Here is a 20,369-nt window from a genome sequence, read left to right on the forward strand (position 1 = left end):
ATGGGTTAAAACAGTCACCAAGGATGTGGTATCAGAAATTTGATACATTTATACGGGGACTTGGCTTCACCATAAGCAAAGCATATCACTGTGTGTATTTTAAATTACTTGGTGACCGTGTTATTTATCTAGTCTTGTATGTGGATGATATGTTGCTGGTTGGAAATGACAAAGAAATTATCTAGGATTTGAAGACCCAATTGTCCTCCAAATTCAACATGAAAGATCTTGGTGCTACAAACTATATTTTGGGCATGGAAATTAAAAGAGATTGGGAAAAGAGGAAGCTCTGGTTAAACCAGAGGAAGTATGTTGAGACAATATTGCAGAGGCTTAATATGCAGGATAGTAAACCAATAAAGGTTCCTATTCCTGTAGGTGTGAGGTTATCTGCTAAACAGTGTCCCAAGACACAAGAAGAGGAAGAGGACATGTCCCATGTTCCATATGCAAGTGCAGTCAGTAGCCTGATGTATGCAATGGTCTGTACTAGACCAGACATTGCACATGAAGTGTAATGTGCCAGACATTGCACATGCAGTGGGAGTATTGAGTAGGTTTATGTCAAAACCAGGAAAGGAGCATTGGACAACAATGAAGCGGGTTTTCAGGTATTTGCATGGCACTAGTCATTATGGTTTGTGCTACCAAGGAAGACCAAGATTGGAAAAAGTGTTGGATATTTGTGGCTTTTTCGATGTAGACTGGGCTGGAGATTTGGATCAAAGAAGATCTACAAGTGGGTATGTGTTTAACCTATTTGGAGGTGCAGTCAGTTGGATGAGTAATAAACAATATATAGTGGCACTATCAACTACAGAGGTAGAATACATGGCAGCCACTCATGCAAGAAAGGAAGCAATTTGGTTGCAGAGATTATGTTCAAGTATGGGTTTAGTATAGGAAGCTATAAGGATAGACTGTGACAGCAAAAGTGCAATTTTCTTGGCAAAGAACCCCGCATATCATTCAAAGACAAAGCACATTGATGTTCAGTATCACTTTGTGAGGGATATGATAGAAGACAAAATGGTGTTGCTGGTAAAGGTGGACACTTTGAAGAATACTGCAGATGCATTGAAAAAATTTGTGAGCTCTGAGAAGTTCTCTTGGTGTAGAGAGACAATGGGCGTTTCAGGGCTGGAAAAATGACTAAGCTCTCTTTTGGCCCCCTGTGGAAAGAAAAAAAAAAAGTGGGAGAATGTTGGGTTATGTTATATTCTTTCCACGTAGTTAACATGGGGTTTGAAGGGCACCCATAACCCCACTTTATGGTGTCCGTGGCAGTGCCCGGGAAAATTTTGGTTTTGGACCCTATGTTAGGTTGGGCAGACCCACCTATGGTTTTGTGCATGATTTTTGCACATGTTTTTTGGACGCGATGATTTTCGGTCCATGGTATTGGACGCGATGGTTTTTAGTCCATGGTATTGGATGCTTCGGCATGTATACATATGTATTGTAACATTGAAAGGAGCATAATGAAAAATCAAGTTGGTAGTCTCGGTGTTGGGATCCAGTGGGAAAATCTCTTTGTATATATGTTTTATGTGTTATGATCTCGCATTGTTTATTGTTTTTGTTTTTTAGAATTCGTATGTAGGTAATTTCTGTATGGGGTTAAAACCTACAAGAATAGGGTACCACAGCCAGAGGCGCACGAGGAAGTATGGTTAATAAAATGTAAAGGCCAGGGCCACGACAAGGATCACTATCCCATACTCACGAACTATTTGGTAGAAGGGTGACCAATGCCGTTCAAACCAGAAGCACAAGCAGGTCCGAGTACGACACCCACATTATGGTGGGTGATTTGTCATGTAGGAGGAAAACACATGATAGACAACTGTCACTTGCTGCAGAAGTATACACAGACTCCACAACAACTGTTTTTTAATTTCTGTAGGTTGGTAGGTCACGATGAGCGCACTTGTCACAGCTACGAGCTAATGATGGATCAGACCCCAACATATAGGATGTAGACAAAAACGCAAGCCCTAGACCCAGTTGCGGGGATGGCGCGCACTGGATTTCAGGGGCGAGGGTGAGGATGAGGAGGAATGGGGCTCGGAAGGGGCCGCAGACAACTAATCTGCTACAATTGTGGAGGACCAGGACACTACGCCTGCTATTGTACTAACTGTGGAGGATGTCTTGTTCATATTGCGAACAGTTTGATCATGAAATGATAGATTGTCCTATGTTGATCACACAGATGCTCGAGAAAGGGGTACTCCAGTCCCCTCTGACTCAGAATATTGAAATGATGAAATATGGACCCTGTGATGAAGACCCCAATGTGAGCATGATGCTCAGAAGTGGTACGACCACAGGGGAAGACAAGGGGAAGTAGCCTGAGGAGGATACATGGGTTTGCAAGGCTCTTGCAAGGAACCTGAGTTTGACTTGGAACACACAAAGGAGACAATTATGGAAGCTAAGAAGAGCTTCATGGAAGCCTCCACTTTAGGTAGTAAGGACCAACCAGAGCTAGAAATGGATCCTTCCATGCTTACTACCTTTCTGGAGACCTACATGAAGTTGTTGCATGAAAATAAGGTAGTTAAAGGACTACAAGAGCTGATCACTAGGTGTGCGGGGTCAGGTGAACCACGCGTAGTCCGAAAACTAGGGAAGCATAGATTATGCACTAGGTGGGAAATGAGATTGACGGCGCAGATTGGTGAACATGAAATGGATCAGGTTATCCTTGACCTGGGGTCAGAAGCGAATGTGTTACCTACGCAAACTTGGGAACACATGGGTAGGCCCGCATTGTAGTGGTCCCCTATTCAATTACGAATGGTTAACCAACAGAAGATCGTGCCCATGGGAAGGTTGCAAGGAGTAGCAGTTGATATTGAAGGCGCAAGCACACAGACAGACTTTGAAGTGATAGAGATTGTCGATGACATCAATCCTTATCCCACATTGTTAGGAATATACTAGGTAACTGACATGAATGGAGTCATCAACCTAAAGAAGTAGAAGATGATATTCGAGAAGAAGTCTTTATGTGTAGTAATCCTGCTAGACCCAGTTGAAGGAGTACGAGACACTAAACCTGTGCATGATGATGGAAGCGACGATGAGCTGGATTTCATTTACTAGATAACTGCACGAGACTAGGATCAGGTGAACCCAACTACAGAAGGAAGAATCTTGTGGGAGTGCGACAGTTCCTGCACTTCAGATTTCGACAAGGAAGTAGAGTGCTGGAAAAACTGGTTGCATGAGGTAACGATGCAAAATTGCAACATGATGACTAGATCACTTCGTCATGTGACAACAAAAGCAAGGGAACTGCCAACACATGATAACGTGATAGTCATAGAGGAAATCCTAGACAAATTTGGAAGTGTAGTACAGAGACAGCAACGATACGCGATGCTGGAAAGAGAATTGTGCGCGACACATACACGAGGAGGGAGTACACATCAAAGACCATGGTAAGCTGGCATGAGGGTAAAAGGTGGATGTGATTATGAGTTAGAAGCCCCTAGCACCGACAAAAGTTGGGTAGCTAGGACAAAGAAGGCTACGCATTCACCTGTATCAAAGGACGGGGGTTGTGCCATGCCCAATCGTACACTCCAGACTAAGGATCGACGCTTGGAACCAGCTGTAGCAGCAGAAAAAGCAACGCGCATTAAAAAAGTCCCACATAAAAGCATTCAAAAGGATATGCAGGATCCTAAACAAGGTTCACCAAGCCAGACGGACTGATTAGGACCGGCGCATACCAGGGGTTCAATGGGCATCTAGGGCTATGTATAAGACTCTGAGCAAGGGGACGATCCTAGAAGCGACGGGCAGAGTTGAGGCCATAGGTATGGGAGGGAGGAATCCTCACATAATCGGAATAATTCGTAGGGACTAGGACGAAGGAATTATGCAGCCACACGAGGTCAAATATATGCAGATTCAGGAAGCCATTCGGCAAGGGCACTTGAAAATTTTCGAACTCAAAGAAGATCGAGTATGGTTGAGGAAGAAAAGCAGGATCTTGGATGAAGAAATCAACAAAATGGAAACCGAAATCACACAGGCAGGCTGTGCTGAGAAACTAAGCCCAACAGAACAAAAGGTAGGCAGCTATATGACGACATTGGAAGAATTTGTGGCTTTGCTACCATGGCTGTGGCTGAACCTCACTAGACAAAGGAATCGAGAGAGAGCACCCTGTACAGAAGAATGCAAAGTGCTGAATGACATCAGGATAATTGCGGGGTACTTGTGGACTAGGCTGGAAGATGCAAGGAAGCCTCACATGGGTGGAGTAACCACTTGACTATCCATAGAAAGCACAGTCTCAGTGTTCCAAGCAGTTGGAAGAGAGCGTGGGACTATAAAAGAGTATGTAGGGAAGCAACGCGATAGGAGGACTACCTGCATGGTCATTCATTCCAGAAGGTCATGCCCATGCATAGGAGTCCACGGTGTCATGTAGGTAGACTGGGAAGTGACTGTTGGGGTCACTGTTCATGATAATATATCCCATTTAAGACAACAAGGAGCAGGCAAGGGGAAGTTAAGACACGGAGTCAGCCCTTGATTTGAAACAATCTACTCCCGATATCGCATTAATGCGCCTAGGGAGGGGGGAATGATTGAATTTGAATTTCGGTAGGCCTATAAATCACAGAGGATCACCCACCACACAACCCTTGGCATCCTAAGAATTCAGTTATTGTGCTATCAATTATGTATGGACTTCACGGCTTTAAAGACCCTGCAATCAAGTTTACTGTTTGAAGCATTACTGGAAGAGACACGGGACCTTCTGAACAGAGTGATGTCGACATCCGAGGAAGGTGTACTGAGCCCAATATCACTGATGGAGGATGCACTAGAAATTCCAAAATCACCTCGCACTGCGAGGCCTAAAAAGGCCCCATAGGGAGCAAGATCGGTCCACATGTCTCGGCGAAACCCGCGGTTTAGTAAGCTATCTATGGAAGATAAGGGAAAAATAGTTAATATTGAGAGTGATGATGAGGAGGAGGATCTCCACGTATTCGTAGAAGAAATGGAACCAAAAGTAGAAATGGTGGAAGATATTCACCCAGTACGCGCTGCAACAAAGATGTGCAAGTATGTCCCTCCGTGAAAAGGGAGAGTAAAGGTACCTAAGGATTTGGATGCCATTAAAAGCTCACTCCATACCTAGTTCTACCTTGAGGGAATTCTATTTGAAGGGTAGGCTTTGGGTCGTGTACCCACGATGAAGTTTGAAGACTGGGACCTCACGGATAGTGAAAAGTTACCTCATTTGGAAACCAACCAAATAATGAAACAAAGCAAGGAGGGGGCAGTTACAGCATTGCAACCATGAAAATGGCTATGGGGGGTCGAGGAGGCTGGGCTACTCCACCTCCTATGGATTCCACACTTTCATCGAGCCCCAATCACGATATTTGTCATCAGGCAACTGCTTTTCCTGGTGCACGATGGGTACTTGTGTCTTGAGGTGCCCATTCCCATCACAGTAGAGCTTATTCATAGGATTTCTTAGCTTCCCTGTACAGGAAGGGACCCGGTGGAAATATCTAGCACAAGTGGAGGCTTGGCGATTGCAGAGGCTATGAAAAAGAAATACAAGCAGAAAAGGTAGAGGGGTTACATTATCACTAGCATTCAGGATAAAGGGGTCCACGTAGCCAGTTGCTAGTAGGCCAAGTGATGAGGAAATGTTGTGGTAACAATGTACTAGTAACAATCATCATGCTCGCTAAATAATGTGCAGAGGGGGTACAATTCAACTGGGTGCAGTTCCTCTGCGAGGAGTTCCTGACGAAGTGCAAGGAGGCCCAGGAGCAGGGTAATACATTCCACTATGTGTGGCTGCTCTTATCCATTCTTTTGGTTACAGGGGAATTGTCGGAGGATAGTCAGTTTCCTCCCCTTGACCAGGATTTTCTAGAAGCAGCCAAATATGCGTCGCTATGGGTGAAAAAGGACGCTACGCGAATTCGTGAAACTAAGATCTTCTGGATACTTATGGGAGTGAGTGTACGAATGTGGATTAATAAACGGCTATGCCTATCCCCCATGGTATACGATAGTTTGTGGAGCTATGCAGACTTTAAGACCGATATGCACAATGTGTACATCAGGGTGCGGAAGGATCTGTAGCAGAAACGGACCACCCTCCCCTTCATCGCGATTGATGACACTGTGTTTGCGATGCTTGATTCTTGGCTAACTGAATGACACACACTAGATCTGGCAGAGTGTGATGAGACATTTGTTCAAAGAAAGAAGGATGTCGCTAAGATGTTGGCACAACAGAGGTGGAACGAACATTTCGCTGAGGAGGTGAGGGCCTCTAGTGAGGTAGCACAGGTTGCCTCAGAGCAAACCAAGACTAGGGAAAAAGCAACAACAGGACTGGTAACGGGGGCCACCACAACACATGAAGAAACAGGCCCAGACCAGCCCATAGGACAAGGGACTGTCGATATGGTGGAAAGTGCGGACCTGAACACGTCAAGAAAACAGCTAGAACGACCGCACAATATAGAATGGACAGGGCCCCAGAAAAAGACCAAGGCTTGCAAATTAGATGGGGAACCTATTACCTTGATCGAGGGTGACCTGTACGCCATCGGTGACACAATTCATAAGGTCACAAGGGAAGCACTGCAGGAAGAAATGATAGAGTAGAAAACTCTATTGGGGGCACCCAGGGTGCGACTCTAGCAACTTCAGGTGTGACCCCCTCAGCCGAGAACGGTCCTTGTCTACGGGGCTACAGGTGCATCAGCAACAGAGCAGTTGCTGTAGGCCAAAATGGTTAATACCATCGCGCTGCCATAGGTAGCATTGACAACAGATAGCACAAAGGATAGAGCCGTGTTAGGTAAGATTTAGGGACTTGGCCTAAACTTGGTTGCCTTGTCGCGAGACATATTATACGAGCTGCAAGACAGAGTGACGACAGAGCTCCATGCTAGAGAAGGACGCGCACTCCAAATGCTCAGCGAACAATGAATCAATATTGAGAAATTGAGCCTCCAACATGATGAAGTTGTAGCACAGACTCAGTAGTTGGAGTAGATCATGGATGAAGCATGTTGCTGCGTCCCTGAGTTAGAGATTACAACAGACCTACCAGCAGGAGTGCGGATCCACAAACTGGCCAGTGGATTCCACGAGGTGAAAGAGGAAGAAATGAGGATCTAGCTGGACCTCAACCTGCAGATTAAGGAATTGCGGCTAAAGGTGCAGCCCTCCACACCCTCGGAAGTCTAAGACCAGCGCCACCACGCCATTCAATCAGGGTTGGAAGCCATGAAGCGTGGCATACAGGATTGTATGGGCTTGTTAGATCAGTCACTCTTCATGCTCACTTCACTATAGGAAGACCCAATGCTACAACATTTAGAGAAAAAAGTGTGGGAGTTATAGCAGGCCTATGACAATGTCTGAGGGACCGTGCAGATAGTCGCCATTAGTCATCGAATAGCCAAGATGAGGGAGGCCCAGGCCCTAAATTAATAGGTGGATGTCACGTGTCAAAAAGAAGCAATGCTTAAAGCACGAATCCAGCCTTGGCTCAAGGAAGCATTCACAATCACCACCAAGATCGAGGGAAAGCTGGCACAGATGCAGGGCATATATGCACTAGAGTAAGCAATTTCCCCTAACATCGATGCATCATAGATACGCGCACAAGTGGTACAACAGACAGTAAAAGAATGTGTTGTGGATGTGAGCAAAGTCATAAGTTGTTGGATGAGCTCCATGCAAAGATCACCACACCAGCTGAGTAAATTGGGATGAGTCACAATGATTATGTTGGGGGTCTGTTGGGTAGCAGAGCCCCCATAGCGAGTTTTTGGGGCTTAAAACTCGCGTTTTGGTCCATTTAATGTAAAGACCCCACAAAATTTGGGTGCAAAGCGTAAGAGTCTAGGGTTTCCCACCCCAAAATAATGGATTTTAATGTAAAGTGTGTCAGCCTACCCATGGTCTGTGGACCATGGGATTGTATAAATAGACGAGGCTCTAAGTGTAAACGTAGTCTTAAGTCTGGAATCTTTTGGAGATGTAATAATCAGATGCAGAGATCTGAGTAGAGAATAGAAGTATATCTGAAGGTATTAGGTCATAGTAGTAGGGTAGAGGCTCTGCAGCTGAGTGCGCAGAGGCCTAATAGAGTCCGTAGCTGAGTGCGCAGGAAGGAGTTGAGTCTATATTGGATCAAGCTTTGAAGATATTATTAATAAAGATCAGTGGTTTGATATACTGTGCATTTGGTTTATGGATATGTAATTGAATGTTATTTATTGATGGTACCTATTTATTTGTCTGCACGCCATTATATATATGCTTATAATTGAGAATCATTGTAGTAATTAATGACCCAAAACCTAATTAAGGAAGAAACAAGTGATTAATATTGATCACACTACGACAGAATTTGTGTGATAATGGTTCTACAAAACCCCAGAAGCTGCTGAGTACGTGTAATCTAGTAAGTGCAAAGGCTGGATCATGCACTGATCTCCCACATCTAGACATCCCTAGGGTGCGGAAACCTGGTTCCAGCAGCCTCCCATACTACCTTGGGTGAGACCTCAGTCCACACTCTGCGGATTGTTTCTGAAAGGGCCGGTAGTACTGAGATTTGCTAGGCTACGCTCACTGCTGAACCTGGGTCAGGCCCCAAGTAGCCAACACCTATCCCCCCTGAAGCCATAAAATTATGCCGAGTCCAGTAACAGTGTAGTGCTTTGGTGCATTATCTGCCAAAAAACAACCAAGCACTCAACAGAAAATTGTCATTTGTTGCAAAAGTTTGTGAAGACCCCCAATAAGTATTTGTCAATTTCTGTAAGTCTATAGGCCATGATGAATACAATTTCCAAAGCTATGAGTTAATGATGGATAAAACTCCAACATATAGAGTACAAGTTGAGAATCATCGACAACAAGATCAAGGTGCACCCGTAGCACGTGGAGGATTCCAAGGACAAGGAAGAGGATGAGAAAGAGGAGCTGGAAGAGGTCACAGACAAGTTATTTGTTATGATTGTGGGGAACTAGGTGACTATGTGTGAGATTTTTAGAACCCAACACACCCCTCTTGTCAATATTTCCAACAATTTGACCACGTAGAACAAGAATTTCCTATACTCATCACAAAAATGGAAGAGAAAAAGAACCAACAGCCTACTCAGAACATCCAGATGATGAGATCGGAACCACGAGAGAATGACCCCAATGTTAATATAGTTACGCAGAGTGGTATAGCTACAAGGGAAGATAAAGCCACAGGGAAACAACTAGAAGAGATTTCATGGGTGCACAAGGCTGCTAACAAAGATTCTAAATCTGATGTGCATAAGGTAAAAGAAACATTTATGGAGGTGAATAAGATATTTGTGGATTTAGGAGCTTCCACATCAAAGAATCAGAGTGCGCAAATAGAAAATGTTGAAGAAGTCATTGATGCGTAGGAAACAAATCCTTGCGTATTGAAATCCTTCTTACAGTCCTGCATGAAGCTCTTGAGGGATCAGAAAGCAGTGGAGGGACTGCATGAATTAATATAGAACTGCGTTGGCAAGGGTAGGTTGCCACCTGAACAATGCACAGTGCATAAGGTAGAAAAAATCAAGACAAGGACTGGTCGAGAGATGAGATTGATTGCCGAAATTAGAGAATTTGAAATGGACCAGTTGAGATTAGATTTGGGATTTGATGTGAATGTTTTCCCTAAACAGACCTAGGAAAGAATGGTCCCCAATTCAACTGCGAATGGGGAACCAACAAAATATTATTCCGATGGGAAGATTACATGGTGTAACTATAGGCATTGAAGGGGCATGCGCTATAGCTGATTTTGAGGTAATCAAAATAGTAGATGATAGTAATCCCTACCTGATGCTACTTGGAATTGATTATGAATTTGATATGAATGCAGTTATCAACTTGAAGAAGAGTAACATGACATTTGAAAATAAGGATCTGAGAGTAATTGTTCCATTGAATCAAGCTGAGGGTGCAGGATATACTGAACCAGTCTGAGATTACCATGAGGAGGATGATATTGAGTGGATCTATAAGCTTCCTACATGGAATGAGGATTGGATTAATCTGATGGTGGATGGAATAATTACGTGGGAAAATGGTATCTCTTACAACTCATATTCAGATGAGGATCTCAAGCATTGGCAGAATAGATTGCATGAAGTGTCAATGATGTGATGCCACTAACTTACTAAATCACTCTAGTGTATATCCACTAAGGTACACAATTTACCATATTATGATTTATTAGAAGATGTAAATTTGTTTCTTGATAAATTTTAAAGGGATGTACTGGAAGAGCATCAGTTCCAGGCATTAGACATCACGCTAAGAGATATGCCTACCCGATGGTGAGGTACACATAAGAATAACTTTGTGGACTAGAAGGAGTACCGAAGGATGATGAAGCTATTATTTGGCTATGCAAAAACCCACCTTACTAAAAAATATATAGGGAATGATGACCCGTGCGAGCATCTGGCTCGTTGAATGAAAGAATGGCGAGAGGAATAACAACCTGAATGTGTACAGATAGTATTCCATACCTTCAATACTATTTCAATGAATTGGCGCTTAGAATCGGAGCTTCGCCATGGAATTGTGGAGTGGGTTGTACTGAAGGAAAGCTTCGTACGAACATTTAGTTTTGAGGATGGATTCAAATGTTTTGGTGAAGCATTACAAGAAATGAAGGCAATGATATTCAGAATACCTATAGAGCCTATCACATGGGTATAACTAGAATAGAGTACATAGTTGCGCCATGCTCTGGAGTGTTACAATGTTACCACAGATGAAGCTGAGGAAGATCCCAGGAATATCAATATCCCTGAATCAAAGGGAAAATGAAAAGTCGTTGGGCCTAAGGTAGAGGTTCCTGATACTTGAAAACCTTTAAAGACCAAGGAAGTGAACATTGGGTTGGAAGAGCATCCCAAATTCGCGAATATTGGTGATTACTAGGATGAGGACAGAGTCGACAAGGTCGTGGAATTATTGCAAGAATATCAAGACTTGTTCCCATCAAAGTTCTCTAATATAAAGGGGGTAGTAGGGGATTTGGGTGTTATGAAGATCAATCTAAAGCCAGATGTGAAGTTGGTAAAGAAGCACCCATATCGATTGAATCCTAAATAGAAATAAAAGGTGTGCGAAGAACTGGATAAGATGCTTGCAACAGGAGTTATTGTGCCTATAGAAGAATCAAACTAGGTTAGCCATATGGTGGTTCAGGAGAAGAAGACAAAGGGAGAAATCTAGATCTGCATATATCTAAGGAAGTTGAACGATTTTTGTGTACATGATCCATTCCCTACGTTGTTCACATATGAATTCTTGGAAAAAATTGGTGGTCAAGAAGCGTACTCTTTTACAGATCGATTCTTAGGATATCACCAGATCAAAATTGCAAAGAAGATTGAAGTAAGACTACCTTTTCCACAAAATGGGGCTCTTTCGAATATATAATTATACCCTTTGGGCTTACGAATTCCCCTGTGATCTTTTCTAGGGTGGTAGTCGCAGCCTTTAAGGAATTTATTCACAAATTTTAGGAGGTTTACTTTGATGATTGGATGGTGTTTGGGTTAGTGAAAAATAATGTTTTAAGTCTTCGCCTAATGTTGGATAGTTGTAGGAAGTATCAAATCTTCCTAAATTTGAAGAGGTGTATATTTTTCGTACCATATGGGATACTTTTGGGCCACGTTGTTTGTAAGCAAGGGTTGATGGTGGACCTTGCTATAATTGTAGTGATTATCAATTTAGAGGCCCCAAGGAATGTAAAACAACTGCGCGCAACAGGGGGCCATAAATGGTAGTATAGAAACTTTTTTAAGGCATACACGCAGATCACTATGCTCATGGAGAAGTTATTGAAGAAAGTTTCGACACTTTTCTAGGATGATGATTACTAGAAAATATTAGATGTTTTGAACGAAAATATAGTTACAAAACCTATTCTAGTGTTACATGTTCAAAAGAAAGAATTCCATGTACATGTGGATGAGTCTTGCATAGCATTAGGAGAAGTTTTAACCCAACCAGGCGCAGGGGATATCGACCATCCTATTGCATTTGTGAGTAGAAAGTTTTCCAAGGTCAAGAATAATTATTCAAACATGGGGCGTGAAGGATTGGCGATGGTATATGTGCTCCAGAAGTTTAGACATTATATGTTGGGTGCGCACTTCAAAATGTATGAAGACCATTCAACTTTAAAGTACTTGGTCAACAAGCCTGTGTTGGGGGGCGATCTGTAGGTGGTTAGTTCTATTTGACGAGTACGATTTTGAGGTAATTGTGAGGTCATGAATATTAAATGCTAGACCCAATCACCTTTTGCAGATTGAAAATGGTGAATATCCTATAAATCGTGATGAAGGATTGCCTAATGTGCAACTCTTTGTTGTGCGCATTGTCGATGAACATTTTGGGGATACCATCCAATTTTTGTCTACAGGTACAACCCTTGTAGGATATATGATGTAGAAGAAGAAGGAATTCATGGTCAGGGATATGTATTTTTCTGTAATTGCAGGGAACTTGTATAAAATGGGGTTGGATGAAGTTTTGTGCATATATGTATCGGATTATGAAAGACAAAGTATCCTTGGTGAAGCACATGGAGGAGTTGTTGAAGGGAATTATGATGGAAGAGAAGTTGGGCATCATATCCTACATGCTTGGTTGTGGTGGCCAACTGTGCAAAAATATTCCAAGGATTAGTATAGGGTATGTGATGTTTGTCAGAGGATCAGGGAGCCATTGCGAAGGGATGAATTTCACCTGAACCCATAGGTCTCATTAGAGGCGTTCGATAAATGGGCAATAGATTTTTTGGGACCTATTCATCCACCAAGAAAGAAGACAGGAGAACGCTACATCATCACAATGACAAAATACTTGACCAGATGGGCTAAGGCACAACCCATGAAGGATTGAAATATAACTACAACTGCGAAGTTTATATTTGAGTACATTCTGTCTAGGTCTTGGTTGTCCTAAGATTTTGATGAGTGACAAGGGTTCACATTTCCTCAATGAGACAATTGATTCTTTTCTTGAAGAATTATAGATGTATCATAAGAAAAGCACACTATACCATCCTCAAGCAAATGGAATAGTTGAAGTTTTCAATAAAATCTTTCAGAATGTTTTGACGAAGATCTATAATGAAAATAGGAACGATTGGGATGTGCACATACTAGCTATTCTTTGGGTATATAAAACTATTTGTAAGAATTTTATTGGAAAAACACCATTTAGGCTGGTTTATGGACAACAAGTGGTGATGCCAATGGAGTACATAGTGCCTAGTTCGAGGATTGTTGTAGTCAAAGAGATGGAAGACTGGCAGGATTTCATCGATAGGTGTAGAAGGCTCAAGAGAAGGCATGGCACGATCACCACATTAAGAAACACACCTTTAAAAATGGAGATTTAGTGCTAATGTATGATCACACATTTACTTAGTTTCCAGGAAAGTCTTAGATGCATTGGTTGGCACAATACATCATCAAGGAGATTACAGATGGGGGTGAGGTTCAACTTGCAAATATGAATGGGGAGATGTTTGTAGGAAGAATCAATGGGAGTTGGTTGAAGTTGTACAGGGAAGATCCTGCCCCTGCACAATGAGTGTATGGATATAGGAAAGTCTTAGTACTTCAGGTAGTTGCAAGGAAGTGCAGGACTATAAAATACACTACAAGAAGGAAATTTTGGCAAAGCGAACGGGCTACACAACAGTTAGGACAAGGGTCTAGATGGAAGCTACGACGAAGGAGTTGTGCTAGCAGGATGGGTCCCATGGATCTTGGCCAGAAAGTGACCATTGAAAACACTGTAGGTAATTGGATGGATATTTTTTTGTTAAAGGGAGCGGGGGGAAATAATTTAAGGAGCATATCTTTGGAAATATGATGCCAAAAGAGAATTTATGAGGGAAATCTTGAGGGAATTGATGGATTTGAATTTATAAAGGGCTATAAATAATGCATCCCACTCCACATTCGAACACTTTTCTTCCAGAGAGATGGCCTTGAGATTTTGTGCCTAAGTTTGGGCCGAGACGATTTCTCCATGTCTAGATGAGATTGACAGGAGATAGAGAAGGATTTTTTGCAACAAGGGCTTAGGTCTGAGGCTGATTTGTCTGAGTGGCAAAAGAAACTATTCTAGGAAAGCATTGACAAAATGAATGCAACACCTCCATTCCCTATAATAACTCTTAGGCTGTTGAGGCCAAAAGCTACTATCTCTACAACATGAGAGAAAAAGAAAAAGAATCCACAACAAGCATCGGTTTGGCAATCGCCATGCAAAAACCCAACTGATGTTAGACAAGAGGGTCAGATGGACAAAAGAAAGAAACCAATGAAACCTGTGGACGTAGATGAATAATAATTTACTATGGGGGTTGAAGGTATCAATGTACATGAAGAAATGCCAATTAATCAACTATCACCTTATGTACCCCCTACAAAACCCATTGCCAAGGTCACTAAGGACACTACCTCATTGAAATATAGGTATTCATGCCATTACTGCTAGAGGACGTACATGTTCAGGGTGACTTGTTGGCCTGGATACCATTTATGAAGATGGAGGACTAGGATTTGGGTGATCATCCGAAGTTTCCGCAGTTAGAACCCCACAAATACTTGAAATTGATCTTCTACAAGGAGGCAGGTGTCACAAGGCTTGAGCCAATGAACTAGATGGCCAAAATTGAGCGCACATAATTGCTCAATATGTTGTGGGTCCCACACTTTAGCCACAACATAATTAATACTATTTGTATGCGTCAATTGTTGGTGTTGGTTCAGGATGGGTGCCTCTAGTTGGGAGGGTCCATTCCAATTGACGATATGCTGGTCCATAGAATCACCTTGTTACCTTATAAAGGCACGAATCCCGTAAACGCTTTTCTGGGGAAGTCACAGGAAAAGAAGCTTGCAGACCAAATGAAGATCGTCTTCGGGTTGGTGAAGAAGTCGCACGTCTATGCTATTAGCTCTATCTCGGATGGTGCTATGTAGTTTGTGACACAAATTTTGGCAGGAAATATAATGCAAAAGTGTCGTGTCGATGATTTGTCGGGACCAGTGGTATCTTTAGCTGCACAGTGCAGCCAAGGGGTCCATTTGAATTGGGCTAAGTATCTCTATCATGAGTTCTTATAGGAATTATATGAAGCCTAGGAGGATGGAAAGGCATTCCATTATGCATGGTTACTTCTCTAATCGCGTTGGTAGCCTAGAGGACACCTCAAGATAGCCAGATCCCAATGCACAATCTAGACTTGTGCGGGGCTGTGAAATTTTCCTCGCTGTGGGCAATGAAGGATCATGACCGCATCATTTAAATATTGATGTTATGGGTATTGTTTGACTTAGAGTTTCAAATGGTGATCAAGCAGTGCCCACAGTTGTCACCTAGTCTCCATGCACAATACAAAAATATTGCAGACTTCAAAGAAAATTTTCACAATTTGTCCATACACACGAAGAAGGATACCATAGAAAAATGGCAAAAGTTGCCATATTTAGTTGCGGAGGATGACATTAGGGGTTTCATCAGTAAATGGCCGAGTGAGTAGCTCACCCTATCTAGCGAAGCTGCAAGAACAAGTAAGGCTACAAAAGGGGATCCAGGGAAAACACCAGCTATGGTCCTGTTGGCTTAGTGGGTCCTGAACCAAGTTCAGAGTTAATTGACCCAAACAAAACCATACACTACTAGCTTGTTAAAGGTCTAGTTGGGCAAATCACTCTTGATGATCATATCAGTGTGAACAGGGTCTATCAAACCCTTCTTCAGTTGCTACCTACCCTAGACATGCCACCTCATTGAGTGCTTTCATCCATGAGGGTTTCCTAACTTCAAACCCTGATGAAGTGCTTCCTTGGGTTACTAGCACACCCCTAGTTAGGGGTACTCTAAAAAACACATAGCCCCATTCAAAGCTCCATTGTAGACCACCTAAGCCCATTCAAGCCTGTGCGGGGTGAGAATACTTGAAATGTTCATTGGATCCTAAGTATATTCCTTCTTTTTAGAGCCTTTTAGAAGAAACCCAACTCCTATCCTATCAAGATGAGCTCGACTTAGGATAGCCTTGGATCATCTAATCCTCTATCCTCTCGTCCCTTTGAACATGGAAAGTAATCACCCAATTATGGAAAACCATTCAATGCCATATTAATGACAAAACCACTTACATTCATCTATAAATTGGCCTCCCATCATAGAGCCAAGGAGATTGGATATTATAGAGAAATACTATTGGTTTAGAGGCTCGAAATCATTGTCAAAGTAAGGTTATGCTACTGGATTGATGTTGCTATTGGTGTGATGAGGGCTTGGACTAAGCTAGATGAGTGACACGAGATCCAACCACATTAGCGGTAACTTCTCCTTCTATCAATCAATAAAGTTGTTTGTTCCTTTTCCAATACTTTTGTCTATATCTATGATGAATGTACGTTCAAATGTTTTTGATTCCATTTGTTTAAAATAAATATATCATATGCTTTTCTTTTTGTCGTCTTCTATTTATGTTGGCAGGTACCAATTGAGCGAATTCAGTTTGAGTGGAAGCGACAGGATCAACTCAAATGAGTTCAAAGGAAGCGAAGGATAACAAGTAGGTTCTTTTATCTTATATGTTTATTGTAGGAAAAGGTTAAACATCTTTACTTAAATTGTTTTAAGTGTAATTACCCACTTAGGGAAGATATGCTTATCCGTAGCTATAAATTTTGTATAAAAAATTGGCAACCATACTGGGGATCGAACCCAAAATCTCTACGGAATTTATACCTATGGATAAGTATATCTTCCCTAAGTGGGTAGTTACACTTAGAACATGAGTAGTTTATATTGGTGTGATTAAGGCTTGGACTAAGATGGATGAGTGACACGAGATCGAACCACATTGGGTGTAACTTCTCCTTCTATCAATCAATAAAGTTGTTTGCTCCTTTTCCAATACTTTTGTCTATACCTATGATGAATGTATATTCAAATTTTATCGATTCCATTTGTTTACAATAAATAGATCATATGCTTTGATTGTTGTTGTCTTCTGTTTATGTTGGCAAGTGCCAATTGAGTGAATTCAGTGTGAGAAGGAGAGATATAAGCAACTCAAAGGAGATCAAAGGAAGCAAAGGATCACAAGTAGGTTCTTTTATCTTATCTGTTTATTGTAGGAAACGGTTAAACATATTTATTTGAGTTGTTCTATGTGTAACTACCCACTTAGGGAAGATATACTTATCTGTATGTATAAATTCCGTATAACAAATTGGCGAGCATACTGGGGATTGAACCCAGATTCTCTACAGAATTTATACCTACGGATAAGTATATCTTCCCTAAGTGGGTAGTTATACTTAGAACATGGGTAGTTTCTATTGGTGTGATGATGGCTTGGACTAAGCTAGATGAGTGACACGAGATTGAACCACACTAGGTGAAACTTCTCCTTCTATCAATCAATAAAGTTATTTGTTCCTTTTCCAATAATTTTGTCTATATCTATGATGAATGTATGTTCAAATATTGTTGATTCCATTTTTTTAAAATAAACAGATCATATGATTTGATTGTTGTCATCTTCGATTTATGTTGGCAGGTACCAGTTGAGCAAATTTAGTTTGAGTGGGAGTGACAGGATCAAATCAAAGGAGATCACAGGAAGCAAAGGATCACAAGTAGGTTCTTTTATTTATCTGTTTATTTTAGGAAAAGGTTAAACATATTTACTTCAATTGTTCTAAGTGTAACTACCCACTTAGGGCAGATATACTTATCCGTAGGTATAAATTACATACAACAAATTGGCGACCATACTATGGATCGAACCCATAATCTCTTGCTATAGGATAAAATGCACGGTGTATGGAGAATGAAGATACCCTCAAAGGTCTTCTCGGGACCTTCAGCAGACTGTAAGATTAGCTGCAACCGTCACAATGTTACATGCATGTTCATAAACAATAACTAACTATCAAAGTAAGCGAAGTAGATTACCTCAAGGCTCCGTGTAGATTTGTTGGAGAGCACAATGAAGCTACATGGAAGTTGTTGTGGGGAAAAATGCCTATGCAGGATGATCCTATCCACCTAAGGTGTGACAGTGCCTTAGCAACAAACAGATACAGCTATTCTGGTTTCTTCCTTTATGAAATGTGAAAGAGAGGAGATCGATAGACTTACCGTTGTCTTCCGTTTGTCCCTCGATCTAGATCCTCTTCTCTTTGGGTGTTCACAGCTACTTGCCTCCTCGCTTGCTCAAGAGAATAGCTACTTGATTCCCAGGAGATCACAAGAGAACAGCTACCTACGACAAGAGAACAACTACTTGCGACAAGAGAAGAACACAACACAAAGGAAGATATTCATATTCATAAATGATTCAGGATTAGAAGTAAATCAAATACACCAGTATATAGGAGAAAACCAAGATAGCTTTATTGATTGATAACAAGGTTCAAGAAGAGATACAACCCAGAGGGCTCCAATCCAGCATCTCCTTCCCAGTAGAATGGAATTCCTTCTTCAGCTCCCTTCAAAGCATTAAGCACCCAATGTTTCCAGTCTCAAACCAACAGCAATTCTTTGCAATAACAAAATTCTAGCCTCTAGATCTCATGGAGGAGAGATCTATATATAGATGTTTTGGAGAGAGGATGAGTCAGCTTGAGATCTAACTAGTGTCCTCTCCCTCTGTTAGTTCTTGATTCCACTTGGAGGTTCTTGCTTCCACTTGGAGATTTGGAACCTCTTACTCATCACCAGTCGAATTCCCTGAGGCAAGTGTCATTTTGGAAGCTTCCTGGGTTCTGACACCTTGAGGAATGAGCCTGCCACATGTCCAATCTCGCTTAGCGCAGGTAGCAAGTGTTGGAGTTGAAATTCAGCGCAGGTAGCCAGTGGAGCCATTGACATTCAACGCAGATGGTCAGTGGAGCAGTTGACATGATCCTGAATTGACTTGTTTTTGAGCAGTTTCAGGTGGAGAACTTCTGTGAATTGCTGTGGTTTGTTAGCCTTGTTCCTCTAGGGGTAGGAACAACATGTTTAGGGACTTTGGATCCCTTAGATTATGGACATTTCATGCTCCATGCTGTAAGGCACAAAAATGTCTATAACAGTTGCCCCCTAAAGTATGAGGCCATTTATCGGGTGAAATGCTTTATCCAGGAGGGTCCGAAGTTCATCCATTTGCTGGGAGGAGACCTGTAATAAGATACAATACAATACATTATTTTTCATACTGCTTTCATGATCTAGCTGAGGCGGGCATTCCCATGCTCAGCTTTATAAGTTCATTTTTTGTACATAGAATAGACAATCGTCTTATGGTAGACTGATAATTTTGGTGAAATTATCATCCTTTGAGTAGGATGATCATTTGTTGCAATGATGTACATGTCAAATGTCTTTATCTTTCCTGAATATGTATCACAGCCCGGATGGATGAAACTAGATTCGGGGTCTTCAAACTCGTTCGATCTTCACTCTAAGTACAAGTCGATCCATGTGAGAATTGTTCTGAAGTCGAACATGAAAAGACATCGCTTGATTACCGGTCAATGAGGTAAACCGTTAACAAGTGCGAGAGGAATCACCGATAATGATAATGATCCTCAAGGTATTGTAGTACAATTCACGTGGTGTGAATAAAGGACTTGGCGTCGAACACCACGCAAAATATTCTGGTCGAAGGTCATTGATGTATACCTGTCGCCGGAAGTGAGAAACTTGCCATTGAGGCATGCAAGCTTCAAAGTACTGAAGGGGTTGTTCCTAGATCAACTTCTTGGATAATGAGCTGATGTCGACAAGAAGCGATCCGTCAAAGGAGGGCCTTAACGAATCCCACATCAGTGACACGGAACGGAGCTAATGATTTTGATGGAGGTGAAAACGATCTGTGATATATGATTCAGGGTGGCGGTCATGAATGGATGAAGGATAATGTATGGCAATGGATGGGACCCGGTTGACTCTTTCTGAACGACTCCTCTTGAACATATGGCGACACTGATCCGATGGATCGGTAGCATTAACCCAATTATGGATGGTATGGCGAGACCATGGTGATGTGACCGGTGAATGAAACAACCCAACCCGATTGTGGTACGGAGGAAAAGTGTCATGTTCAAGAGCGACTTGCTACCATCAAAGTTTTCTTGACTTTCTCCCAATTTTTCCCCAATCATTGCTGACTAGTACCTCTTTATTTTTGTCAAGCTTGAGGAGGATAACATATGCTTGTTCTATAACCTGACCTTCGGGCAAGCCCATCGCTATGTTTT

General features: G+C 41.9%; 1 pseudogene; it reads left to right on the forward strand.

Annotated features, from left to right (window-relative positions):
* The first annotated feature begins 10,599 nt into the window (after window positions 1-10,599).
* Window positions 10,600-20,369, forward strand: part of LOC149163969 (auxin response factor 19 pseudogene) — a 90,207-nt pseudogene continuing 80,437 nt past the window's right edge.

The sequence above is a fragment of the Pinus tabuliformis genome, chromosome 5_1, assembly GCF_031772625.1.
Source record: "Pinus tabuliformis cultivar Carrire ecotype Pingquan chromosome 5_1, CPIR1, whole genome shotgun sequence".
NCBI classification, from domain to species: domain Eukaryota; kingdom Viridiplantae; phylum Streptophyta; class Pinopsida; order Pinales; family Pinaceae; genus Pinus; species Pinus tabuliformis.